Here is a 12,128-nt window from a genome sequence, read left to right as displayed (position 1 = left end):
TGGACTTCCAGCTGCCTGAACTGTAAGAACATATTTTCTCTGTGTCAAAGTCATCCACGTTTGGTATATATGTTATAGCAGCGCTAGAGAAGTAAGACAGAGGGCTCCTTTGTACTTTGTCGATGTGTCTTGGCTAACTGAAGAAAAGATGGTTATCCATCCCGTCAAAGACCCACAGCCAAACCAGACCTAATTCCAACTCACAATGACCCTGTAGGACAGAGTAAAACTGCCTCATAGAGTTTTCAAGGCAGTAGATCTTTACAGACACAGACTACCACACTGCTTTCCTGTAGCGTGGCTGGCGGGTTGGAATCATACCCCTCTGGCTTAGCAGCTGAACACTTTACACCTGCATCACCACCAGAGCTCCCTTCCTGGCAAAAGCAGTTGCCCTAAAAATAGAAGCTTTTAAAAATGTATTATTGTTTTAAATTGTGGTGAGTATGCATGATAAAACACTTGTCATTTCAACACATCATATACATACAACTCAGTGGCTTTGGTGATGTTTTACAAAGTGTGGTAGTTCAATCATTTTGTGTCAACTTGAAGTACAGGGGTGGGGTGTAGCCTGATGGTGCCTCCTCGTGGGCGTAACTTCCTCATAAGGAGGGTCTCTTCCTTCACCTTCCTCTTGACACCACGTGGAGACCTGGGTGAGCCCTGGGGATGCATCCACTATCATTGGATCCACAAGACTTTGCACCCACCGGCCTTTGATGTTCCTGCATTCTGCATCATTGCATGTGGTTTTGTGAGTCTGAAGAGGGACTTATGGACTAGTATAAGACTTATGGGCTTGCACTGTGCTGGCTGGAATGCTTTATTGGTGTGTAATTACTTCTTGATATAAAGCTCTCTCTTATACATATACGAATGTCCTTGATTTGTTTCTCTAGTCAACCCCATCTAACACACAAAGTTTATGAAACAATCCATTATCTTGCGATCCCATTTCACAAACTTCTTGAAACCCCTAGATATCTATTTCTAATTTTCCCCCCATCACCCTTCAGACAAACACAGTGGCCCCAAAGCAATAGCTCCTTTCCTCTTTCCCATCTCTAATAACCACTAAGTCTTTGGTCACCCTCTATTTGTCTATTCAGACATATCATGTCAGTGGGATCACACAATAGGTACCTGACTTACTTTGCTCAGCATCATGTTTGCAAGGTTTGTATACAATTCTTAATGATTAACAATGCTGATGTAACCAAAAAGGAGCCCTGGGGGCATAGTGGCCATGTGTTGGGCTGCGATCCACAAAATCAGTGGTCATGAACCACCAGCTGCTCTAAGGAAGAAAAAGGGGCCTTCCACTCCTATAAAGAGTTACAGTCTTGGAAACCCCCAGGGAAAGTTCTACCTTGTCATAAAGGATTGTTATGACTCGTTGGCAACAACTGGATGGCAGTGAGTTTTGAGTTGATGTTAACCAAGTGACAGTCTCCCCAACATCATCAGTGACATTTGGGTAGCAGTGTGTTCCATGCCACATATAACAGAGGTACTAGTGTTAACATGTGGTCCTGGCATTTGTTTCTTTTGTACCCAGGCTGGAGTCCTTCGGTGGTGCAAATGGCTAATGCACTTGGCTGTTCACCAAAACATTGAAGCTTTGAGTCCACTCAGAGGTGCCTCAGAGGGAAGGTCTGCGGATACATTTTTGGAATATCAGCCCTCAATATGCTGTAGAGCACAGATGTACTCTGACAAACAAGGAGTCTCCGTGCGTTTAGGCCAACTCCTTGGTAACTGGTGCCTACTTCTTCTAAGGAGATTGGGTAATGGGCAGGACAGGACAGATGGAAACCCTGCCCTCTGACTGCTTACAGTCTACTGAGAGAGACAGGTAGCATATAAGTGAGTACATGAGAGTTGAGGTGGTGATAAGCGTTACCAGGGAATGTAGCGGGTGCAGGGAGGATGTGTGACCAGGTGGCCATGGGAGCTCTGTGATGCTCAGGCATTCGTACTAAACCAGAATAAATGACACCAACAAGGCATGTGGCTCTCCAGAGGAAGGGCATCCTAAGAAGAGGGAAGGTCAGGTGTCAAGGTCCCAAGGTAGGTATGTGGTTGCTGTTGTCAATGTGGTCCCAAGGACTAGTAGAGCCAGAGCAGGTGAGAGTGAGTGGGTGTGGTCGGAGAACTAAGGGACAGGAAAGACCTTATCGGTTCTTGAAGATAAGGGACTAACTCTGAGGGAGTCGAGACACTCCTCTGGAAGATTTTTATACAAATCAGGACATAGCCAAACTTAGCTCTGAGTCATCCCCCCCTTAAGTCATCCCTAGGCTCAGAAGGCTGAGTGCCTAGCCTTCAACAGACAATTCTCACGCCCACTTGAGTTTGAGGGCTCTGTTGGGTTAAAGGAAGAAAGCCGAGGACCAGCTCTAGATAGACATCTGGGCATTCAAACCACTCTAGCAGCTCCCCCACTCCCCACCCAAGTCAGGGCCAAAGCACCAACCCGATCACCCCCCATTGTTTCTTTGTCCTCGCAGCTTCTCTCTTCAGATTAAATTTCTGTAACTTTGATACAGATGATTATGTCTTTGTTGCAGGGTCACATGAACCAAAGGAGTTTGACTGAAGGTCAGAGACTAAGCTAAATCAGGGATGAGTGTGAGTTTGTTCAGCTGATTGCCCTTCTGAGAAGCAGAGCCTAAAGACGTACTCTCGGGGCACACACTCATGTACAAGGGCCGTCAATGTGTTTTCTTTATAGCAGCAAACCACTAGACACAGTCCAAATGCCCAGTAGAAAGGAAACAGTTACGTAAATCAGGACACAGACAAACGATGAGAATGTTATATAGCACTGAAGATGCTATAGAAGAATTTAACTGTGACAGAAAAATTTTTTTTTAACATTTTATTAGGGGCTCATACAACTGTTATCGCAATCCATACACACATCAATTGTGTAAAGCGCATTTGTACATCATTCTCAAAACATTTTCTCTCCACTTAAACCCCAGACATTAGGTCCTCATTTTTCCCCTCCCTCCCCACTACCCCCTCCCTCATGAGCCTTTGATAGTTTATAAATTGGTATTTTGTCATATCTTGCCCTGTCCGATGCCTCCCTTCACCCCCTTTTCGGTTGTCTGTCCCCCAGGGAGGAGGTCACATATAGTTCCTTGTAATCGGTTCCCTCTTTCCTACCCATTCTCCCTTTACCCTCCCTGTTTCACCACTCACACCACTGGTCCTGTAGGGCTCATCCGCCCTGGATTCCCGTGACAGAAAAATTTTAAGAGGAAAAAAAATTATACACATGGCTGAATCTGATTTAAAATAATTTAATACACTAAAATAGCAAGGATAATTTCTTGAAGGAAACTCCACCGCGTGGTTAAGTCTTTCCTAGTTTGTTGCATAAATAACTTTACAATCTGGAAAATACGTCATTCTTGAAGCTAGACCTTTCCACATTTTCCGTATATAAAACTTGAAACTTACACAATCAGAAAAGAATAAGGTATTAATTTTTAAATGGCAAAGAAATTTGAGGTTCAAATATCAGTTTAACCTCTTAGTTGTATGATTGTGAGCCTAGTTATTTAATTACCCTCATGTCTCAGTCTCCCCCACTGAAAAAATCTGGATACTCTAGTTTTAATTCTCAAGGGTGGATTATGAGAATTTTAGAAGTTAATACAGTAAAGTTTTTTGAAACAGACTCTTCAACAAAATTAACTGGGTGCTGTAAAGTTAAATACCTTTGGCTGTTAAGCAAAGAGTTAGCAGTTCAAGCCTGAGTTGGACTCAATGAATGTCACCTTTCCAGCCACAATCCCTTATGTGATATATTACAATTCTGGACTATGCCTGTGGCTATCGTCCCAGTTTTGAGGACATTATCTGCTAACAAACAGGAATAGGAGGAGATTAAGTTCTGACCTTAGTAGATGGTATGAATCAGACCCCACTGTTTGTTTAATGATTATCTTGGTCACTGTCACTTATGGAATGATATACTACAGCTGAGAATGGAGAGAAAGCATTTCGGGGAGTGGCCTGGGAAAAATCCTGTCTGACTAAGGTTAGTAGGAGGCCAATACCTACTGGAAATACTCTGCCTGAGACCCCAGGTCATAGGTACATAAATAAGATACACTTAAAGGGTAAAGGATAGATTATTTTATTTGAGGGAAATTTGATTGCACCATAAACTCCCATCAAATGACCTTTCCTTACATGGGTCTGGTAAAAAGGTGGAGAAAGTTACTGATAGGATTCATCTGTGAGTAATTTTGAGCAAGACACCCTGCAGTGCCATCCTGCTGCGTGTAAAATGAGCCCACTGAGAAGCAGGGGGTGTGAGCTCATCACCAGCAAGAGCCAGAAGTGGAGTGCTTCCCCTGGCCCCAGCATCCGGGTTACCCCTGCGTGACCTTCTGATTTTGGATTGAACCACACCCACCGCTGTATGAGACATTTCTTTGAACGTGTGAGCCTCTGTGGGACACTGCAGTGGTTGGCAGGACCCAGAGAGGAGAGGGAATATACTCAAGGGGGTGGGCAGAGGGGGGAATGGAGCAGACTAGCATCTTACAAGAGTTGGACTTCTGGGACTTTTTCAATCTCCAATTCCTTGGGACTAGTTTGGTATGAATTCTTACAAAAGAAGTTATTACCACCAAATCCAGGCAACATTGCCGTGGAAGAAAGACTTGGCAACAAATCACTGAAAAAATCAGCTGCCACCCCCCCCCCCCTCCTCCTCCAGAGCACAGCTCTGTTCTGGCACACGCAGGGTGGCCGTGGCTTAGAATCAACCTGAGGACAACTGATTTTCATATCATCTTCTAATCTGTTGGTACCTTTCATCACTACTATCACCAGGTGTTAGAAACTTTAACAGATTTATGTTTTTATTAAAATTAGAAGTTTAAATTTGATTCTAAATTACATTTCAATTTTTCTAAAGATCTATCTTTTCTGAATATCCCACACCACCTCATTCTAATAGTTAGCTGTCCCTGTTTAAAAAGGTTGATGTGGGTAGGCTTCAGTTTAAACTTGGGAGCCTTCAAATTTCATGCGAGTCGGGTTTTGGAAAGGTGTATTCATCATCAGAGTTGTCCAACAGAACTTTCTGTGATCAAAAGACTGTTTTATACTTGCCCTGAGCAATCTGGTAATCACCTGTGGCTACTGAGCACCTGAATCTGATTTCAAGTGTGACTGAAAAGCTGATATTTGAAATTGTATTTCATTGGAATGCATTTTCATTTAAATGGCTACCATGGCTAAGGGCTCTCCCAATGAACAGTACATAGACAATGTGTCCAATGTGGTAATAAAGTAAATCTTAAACTCATATTCCCTGGACTATGCAAATGAATCTCAAAGAGTTAAAAAAATAAAATAAAATAAAGACAAGCACAGCAGGTTAAGTGCTCCTCTGCTGACAGGAAGGTTGACTGCTCAAACTCACCCAGCAGATCTGCCAGGGAAAGCCCTGTCACTCTGCTCCCATAAAGATTATGGCCAAGAAAACCCTATGGGACAGTTCTACTCTGTCCCACTGCCACCAATAGCAACGAAGATTGTTAGTGTGTTGTTCAGTACTTTCATCTTGTAAAATTCATTCTTCCATCATCTTCTAACATCCTATACCTCTTGGCACTAAAGTGTTTTGGATCTCAATTGCTCTGCACATTAATTAAATATATTGAGAGACAATCCCAGATTGGCTTTGCATCTGCAATGTCCATTCCCAGCTCTCAGAAGCAGCAATCAATCAGGGATGTGGACAGCTGGGAAAAAACCCGCTCACAGCAATTAAAACACTTTGAACCCAATTCAGGAGATGTTCCTTCCTCTGAGATGAGTATTCAGGGAATACAAGATCAAAAAGTTAAATCAATGGAACAAGAGAAAATAACTGCAGAACATCTTTACTATTTTGAGATAAACCCACTATTGTTTTCAGAGAGCATGAAAAGGTAGGAAAGCAGAATTCAAAAGAATTGAATCCCTGGGTAAGCTTTCCTAAACCTCCCCAACCAAGGGATGTGAGATCTCCCAAAGAGCTCAGCCTAAGGCTTCCCTGGGCACTTCTGCACATCTCAAGGCCTAGAATCTACCTACAAGGTTGCTGCCCAGAGGACTAAATAGCCCTCTTCCCCTTCTACCATGGCTCTAGAAAGGTCTAGACTAGATAGGATGGGGCTACTGAAGACCCTGGGGCTGCTCAACCAACCTGCCCAATTGGTGGTTCCTCAACACCCTCAAAAATGGCACACGTTCTGGAGCTCCAATAGAGCAAGTGTCGCTCCCTGCCCCAGCTCCTCTAGGCCAACTACATGTGGGTGAAGCAATGATTTAATCAGGAAACGTAGCTGTCATTGTGTCATGGAAAAGTGAGACACTTGATTTCAAGTATCCAGGTCAGCTTTCTTCAATGAGGTCACTGGGCGTGTATTCAACTCCCTCATCCCACTTACAAGTGTCAGATGAGAAAAAGAAATGTCTCCCTTGTACAATGTAGGGTGAAGCTAGATGGGCCTCCTCTCAGATGGAGGACAACAGGGAGAAGACATTTTAATGGAAAGCCACTCAATTTCCTGAACAGACTAACAAGGTCAAGGGATTGATATATTTAATCTCTCCTCAAGCCAACTGGCTGGAGGCAATTTTATTGGTGATAAAAGAAGCACATTTAAAAAATTTACATGGTCTTTTTTCTTTTGCTATATAATAACTCATCAGAACATTCATCACTATGAAAGGAGGGCTTCTGATGGGGACAAGCGCACAAATGACAAATGGTAACCTGATGTCTCATTCTATAAATCAAAGACAGCTTGTCAAAGGATCCCAAGCCAAATATCCAATTACTGGGAAATGTTTCAGGAAGTGTTAAACCTGAATATCCAAAGACTTGGGGAACTTGAATCAGAGGCTGACAAACCCAACCAGAAACCTTATTATAACCCAGAGAGATCAGAGAGGCAAGCAGAGACTGAAACATCACAGGGCAGGGAGCTACAGCTCAGAAAAGAAACCTTTGTCAAACGTCGAGAAAGGAAGTGAGGCCTTCTCCTGGTTCCCCTGCAGTACAATGATGGGAAGCCTACCTCCGGCCCACCTGAAAACTTGCCGCAAGTGCCAGACAGAGTCGTGACAAAGAATCTACATCGGAAGAAAATGTTCACATCTTTCCAATACCAAATCTGTATTAACTACAAGGGGACTTCAAAAAGTTGGTGGGCAAATTCCTCTCTTTTCTTTTCATTGTATCATAAACTTAAAAAAAAGTTTTATTGGCATATCACTCACCTATCATACAATTCAATAGTCACTCACATTAAGAGTTATACAATTATCATCACAATCCGTTTTGGAACATTTTCTTCTCTTTTGTACTCATTGTTGGTAGCTTCCCGTTCCCCTTCAACCTCCTCTGAAAGTCTCTAAAGTGTATAAATCATGTATAAATCATAGATATAGGCATGGGTTGGGGCTTGCAAAATCTACCCCCAATCTAAGAACAGTTATACCCTGCAGAGACTACTAATCCACTTACTGGGTCTATAGATTTACCTAGCTTGGATTTAATATACAGAAAAATGTACCCCACCCCAAAAGTCCAACAATAACAAAAGTAAAACAAGAAACAACTGAAAAGAAAGCATAAAATGTTAAAATCTAGAACAAATTTAAAATGGGTCAAAAGGGAGATCAAATGATAAGGCGTTAAATTTTAACCTAACTAATTCTGCCATAATTGACTTTACAATGCTCTATGTGTAATAACTAGGTTACTCACTTCCCTCACTACAGTCAGAGGGGATTCACTGGATGCTTAATCCTTGTGTGAACCCTGAAAATGGATTTTGGCTTCCACTGTCATCCATAGCCTTCTGCAAACCAGGTAGTCACAATGTAAGCTCTGAAATGATCCCCCCTTTGGATCTGGATTTTGTTATTTACAATCTTTGGGTCACATAGGCTGCCAGGCTTCTTCCATGAGGACTTAGTTGATGCCCCACTTAAATGGCCACCTGTTTGAAGACAAGCCTTGAAGACCCTAGATTTGATTGCTTCTGATAGCTGGCCACCATCTAGTTTCTTCACCACACTTTGCTATAGCACCTATATCTTCAGTGATCGCCTCATGAGGGTGAGCATCAAGCAGGGCCATGTCATAAGGACTAACTGTTCTTAGATTGGGGTTAGAATTTGCAAGCCCCAAACCCATACATATATCTATGGTTTATACATGACTCTGGTGCACTTTAGAGACATCATTGTCATTTATGTTAGAGAACATTATCAATCCTCCCTGGGGCATAAGATAATTCTATTGATAGTGTCATTGAGCTAGCCAGTGGTATAGAATTTAAAACACTGGTGAAAAAAGATGTTACACAAAATATGGGCCGGCTATAAACTGTATTATATAAATGTTGACTTGCACAAAATAAACCCTTAAGTGACTGGACACTAACAATGGAGGTGGGTGATAGGGCAAAACTTTCAATAATATTCATTTGTAATGACAGAGCTGTGCCTACCAGATTAATACATGTCATTATAAAGCAAAGAGGGCATTAATGTTTATGGTAGTTCTGGCCTACCATTCATTGGGTACCCTCAAAGCAAGAAATCTGAACAAAGTCTAACAACCACCAGTTGTATACCCTTCGGACTGCTTCTCACACTAGAGAGTTTCAGCCTTCAGTCCAAAGGCCACAGGTGAACTTGAGGTAAAGCATAATTTGGTTCGTGGGATTTCCAAATCAAACCCTTCTCGGGTAGCCCATGAAGGATGTTGTGGGCCTCTCAAAAATCGTCTAAAATTCCAGTAGTCTATAGCACATGGCTTGGGTCACCAAAGTCTAGAGAGAAACTAGGTCACAGGTGTTCAGATTAGGAACATATTACCAGGCCTATTCTCTTGAGTTCTTTATAAGTATGGCTAAGAGTCCACCCCCACCCCCCATGGGAGATTGGTCCTCCCCATTTTCCTACCAACCGAAATGCAATGCCTTCTCCTAGACATGTCCCACTTTCCCCATCTTGACATGAATTTCCAGTAAAGTTCACTTATCACTCTGTAGGAGTGTTGGCTTGGGATGGCCTTCGCATAAGATTGTATGGCAACAACTGAATGGTGTTCTCCCTCTTCAAATCTTGAAAACCTGACCCCAGCTGAGGTGAGGCCTCGTCTGTCAGAGTCCCACAAACTTTTTGAAGTCCCGTCGTATAACCATACGAGAATCATGGAAGACCCAGAGGAAAGCAAACGGAAGATGGTTAAAGAACATCTAAGCTAGTGTTTAACCTACGAAGCAGGCACGGCAGTGAGGCTGCCGTTGCTAGAAGGTGTTGGTTGTCGTTTCCAGTTGCCATCTAATCATGGCGTGCCAGCTCATAGTGACTTTAATGAACAGAGGATCAGGATGAAATGTTGTCCAATCCTGAGCCTTCTCCAGAAGTATTTGTGAGGTATGTGTGAGTCCGTTGTGATAGCTGGTGGTTTCAGCTGGCCCTCTACCAAACGTGGTATCCTTTCTCAGCGATCGGTCTTTCCTGTGGCATGTCTGAAGTGAGAAAGCTGAAATCACAGTATCCACACTCCTATGGAGCATTCCGGCTAGATGTCTTGTAAGACTAATCTGTTCATTCTTTTGAGCTGACCAGACTTGGCTGAAACTCAGAAATGTGATGCTTCCCATCTGATTCAGCTCAGCAGACACCTGGGAGTCCTGTGGAAGAATGGCTCTTGTGAACAGGAAGGCTAACAAGAAAAACAAGAACCAAATCCACTGCCATCAAGTTAATTCCAACTCGTAGCAACTTTGTGTAGGGTTTCTGAGGCCAAAAATCTTTGCAAGAACAGACAGCCTCATCTTTCTCCCCAGGGAGCAACTGGTGCTTTTGAACCAGCTCATGCCTAACACGTAGCATCACCAGGATTCTTTACTATCCTAGCTGGAGACCCAAAATATGGGTGAGGCTTTATATTTAATCATTTCAGCCCTGCTTGCAAATTAGGAAGGCAAGTTGAGTCTTGAACTACAGAAGTGCCAAGGAAATAAAGCTGACAACTGAGGGGGTGTCTGGGGTTTCCCACAGACATGCGTAGGTTCTGGGGTCTTGCTTCCAAACCAAATGCACAACAATGCAGTCAACCTCATAGCACCCCTATTGGACAGGGTAGACCTTCCCCATGTGTGTTTCTGAGATTACAGATCTTTACAGGTGTAGAAAGCCTCATCTTTCTTCTGCAGAACAGTTGGGGGTTTCAGAGGGCTGACCTTGCGGTTCGCAGCCCCATGCATTTACTCACCACAGCACTAGGGCTCCCTGCTGTGTCTCTCACCTGAAAATGGAGAAGGAGATCTGAACTCGGAGTGTTGAGGTAGCTCAGATAAGATGCAAAACTCTCACTGCCTTCAAGTCAATGGTTAGAGGGGATGGTTCTAAAGTCTCTCGTGGTTTTGTTTAATAGGAGGAAAGGTTAGCTTTTGAAGGAAGTATGGAGGTGCATATTCAACCCAGGAGTAATGGAACCAGAGAAGTCCAGTCTGGGAAACAGATGTCAGCTGCCACCTGAACAGAAGCCTCCCTATGGGTTAAAAGTCTGAATGAGCCAGGAAAGGGAAGCAGGTAAAATAATCAGTATAAACCGAACAGTGAACAAAGTAGAAGGTAAGAGAAAAGAGACCTCCTTGACTAAGATGATGTTAGCTGCCAACAAGTCAGCCCCTGGCTCATGGTGACTTTATAAACAAAAGAATCCTGAACCACCCCCATGCTGGGTAGCAGATAAGACCACTGTGATCCATAGGGCTTTCGATGGCTGGTTTGGGGAAGCAAACTGGTAGACCTTTCTTCCGACTCAGTTGGAATCTAGAAACTCTGCTGATCCCCATAAAGCAAACCTGGAAGCCTCCACTGACTGGTGGGTGGTGGCCGTGCTTGAAGTGCATCGACCAGGAATTAAACCCACATCTGAGACATAGAAGGTGAGAATTCTACTAGGGAAACACCAGTGCCTCGTAGCTGTCTATTAAGAAACCCAAACCCATTATTGATGCCTAGCAAGCCTATGAGAGAAAGTAGAACTACCCCATATGGTTTCTGGGCTGCTACACCTTCCTCCCAGGGAGCCGCTGGTGGGTTAAAATGCTGATCTTCTGGTCAGCAGTCCAGGCTCTAACCACAGTGTAACCAGGAATCCTTAGGGAAATGGAAACTGGGCAAAACAGGTCATCAGTTGCCAAGTTCACATGTTCTCCTACGCGCTGTGCCCTTTGGTAGGTGCAGGAACACCGAGTCAGTGCGCAGTTTTGACCAGCACCCTGGAGTGGACACAGGACCAGAAATGCTTTGCAACCAAGGTGGGCAGTGCTCAGCACAGAGGCGTGTACGGCGCCGCAGTAGGCAAGTTTTGGAAAATCTGGGTGATGTGGACGGGTTCCCTGGTGGTGTAAACGGTTAATACATTCAGTTGCGACCTAAATGGTTGGAGGTTAGAACCCACCCAGAAGTATCTCAGAAGCAAGGTCTGGAGACCTTCTTCCTGAAAACCCATCATGGAAGCCCCTATGGAGCTCAGTGCTGCTCGACATGCAGACGTGACCAGGAGTCAGAGTGGACGCTGTAGCAGCTGCTGACTCTCCCACCGCCGGGTGGGAGCATCCTCTTACGTCACAGGGCTCCTAGGGATGCTGCGCCCGCTTATTCATCTTCTAAGGTATTGTTAGTGTTCATACCGTCTTCTTCTCCAATCTCCCAACCCCCATTACGTCAAAAGGGTTCCTGAGTGGTAGAGCAAACAGTTCAGTGTTTGTTCACCAAAAGATTGGTAGTTCGCGTCTACCCAGAGCACCTCAGAAGAAAGGCCTGGGGGCCCACTTTCCCTCAAATCAATTCAGTTCTAATCAGACCCACATGGGATTGCCATGAACCGAGGTGAGTTGGATTCCTGGCACCTGGTTACTGATTACATCAGGAAATTCTAAATACAGTGAACCCTCGTTTATCGCGGTTAATCGGTTCTAGACCCTACCGTGATAAATGAAATTCCACGAAGTAGGATTCCTTATTTGTAAATCAAATATTTTCGTAGTTAGAGCATAGAGGACATGAAAAAA

At 43.9% G+C, this 12,128-nt stretch overlaps 1 protein-coding gene across 1 annotated transcript in view; it reads right to left on the bottom strand.

The window, feature by feature from the left end:
- Positions 1-12,128, bottom strand: part of BACE2 (beta-secretase 2) — a 140,731-nt gene that overhangs the window by 50,771 nt on the left and 77,832 nt on the right. The window lies entirely within an intron of this gene.

Source organism: Echinops telfairi, unplaced genomic scaffold (assembly GCF_000313985.2).
Source record: "Echinops telfairi isolate 266 unplaced genomic scaffold, ASM31398v2 ScPeMD7_7469;HRSCAF=8507_0, whole genome shotgun sequence".
Classification (NCBI taxonomy): Eukaryota; Metazoa; Chordata; class Mammalia; order Afrosoricida; family Tenrecidae; genus Echinops; species Echinops telfairi.
Note: the sequence above shows the minus strand (reverse complement) of the source record. Positions and strands in the feature narration are given on the sequence as shown.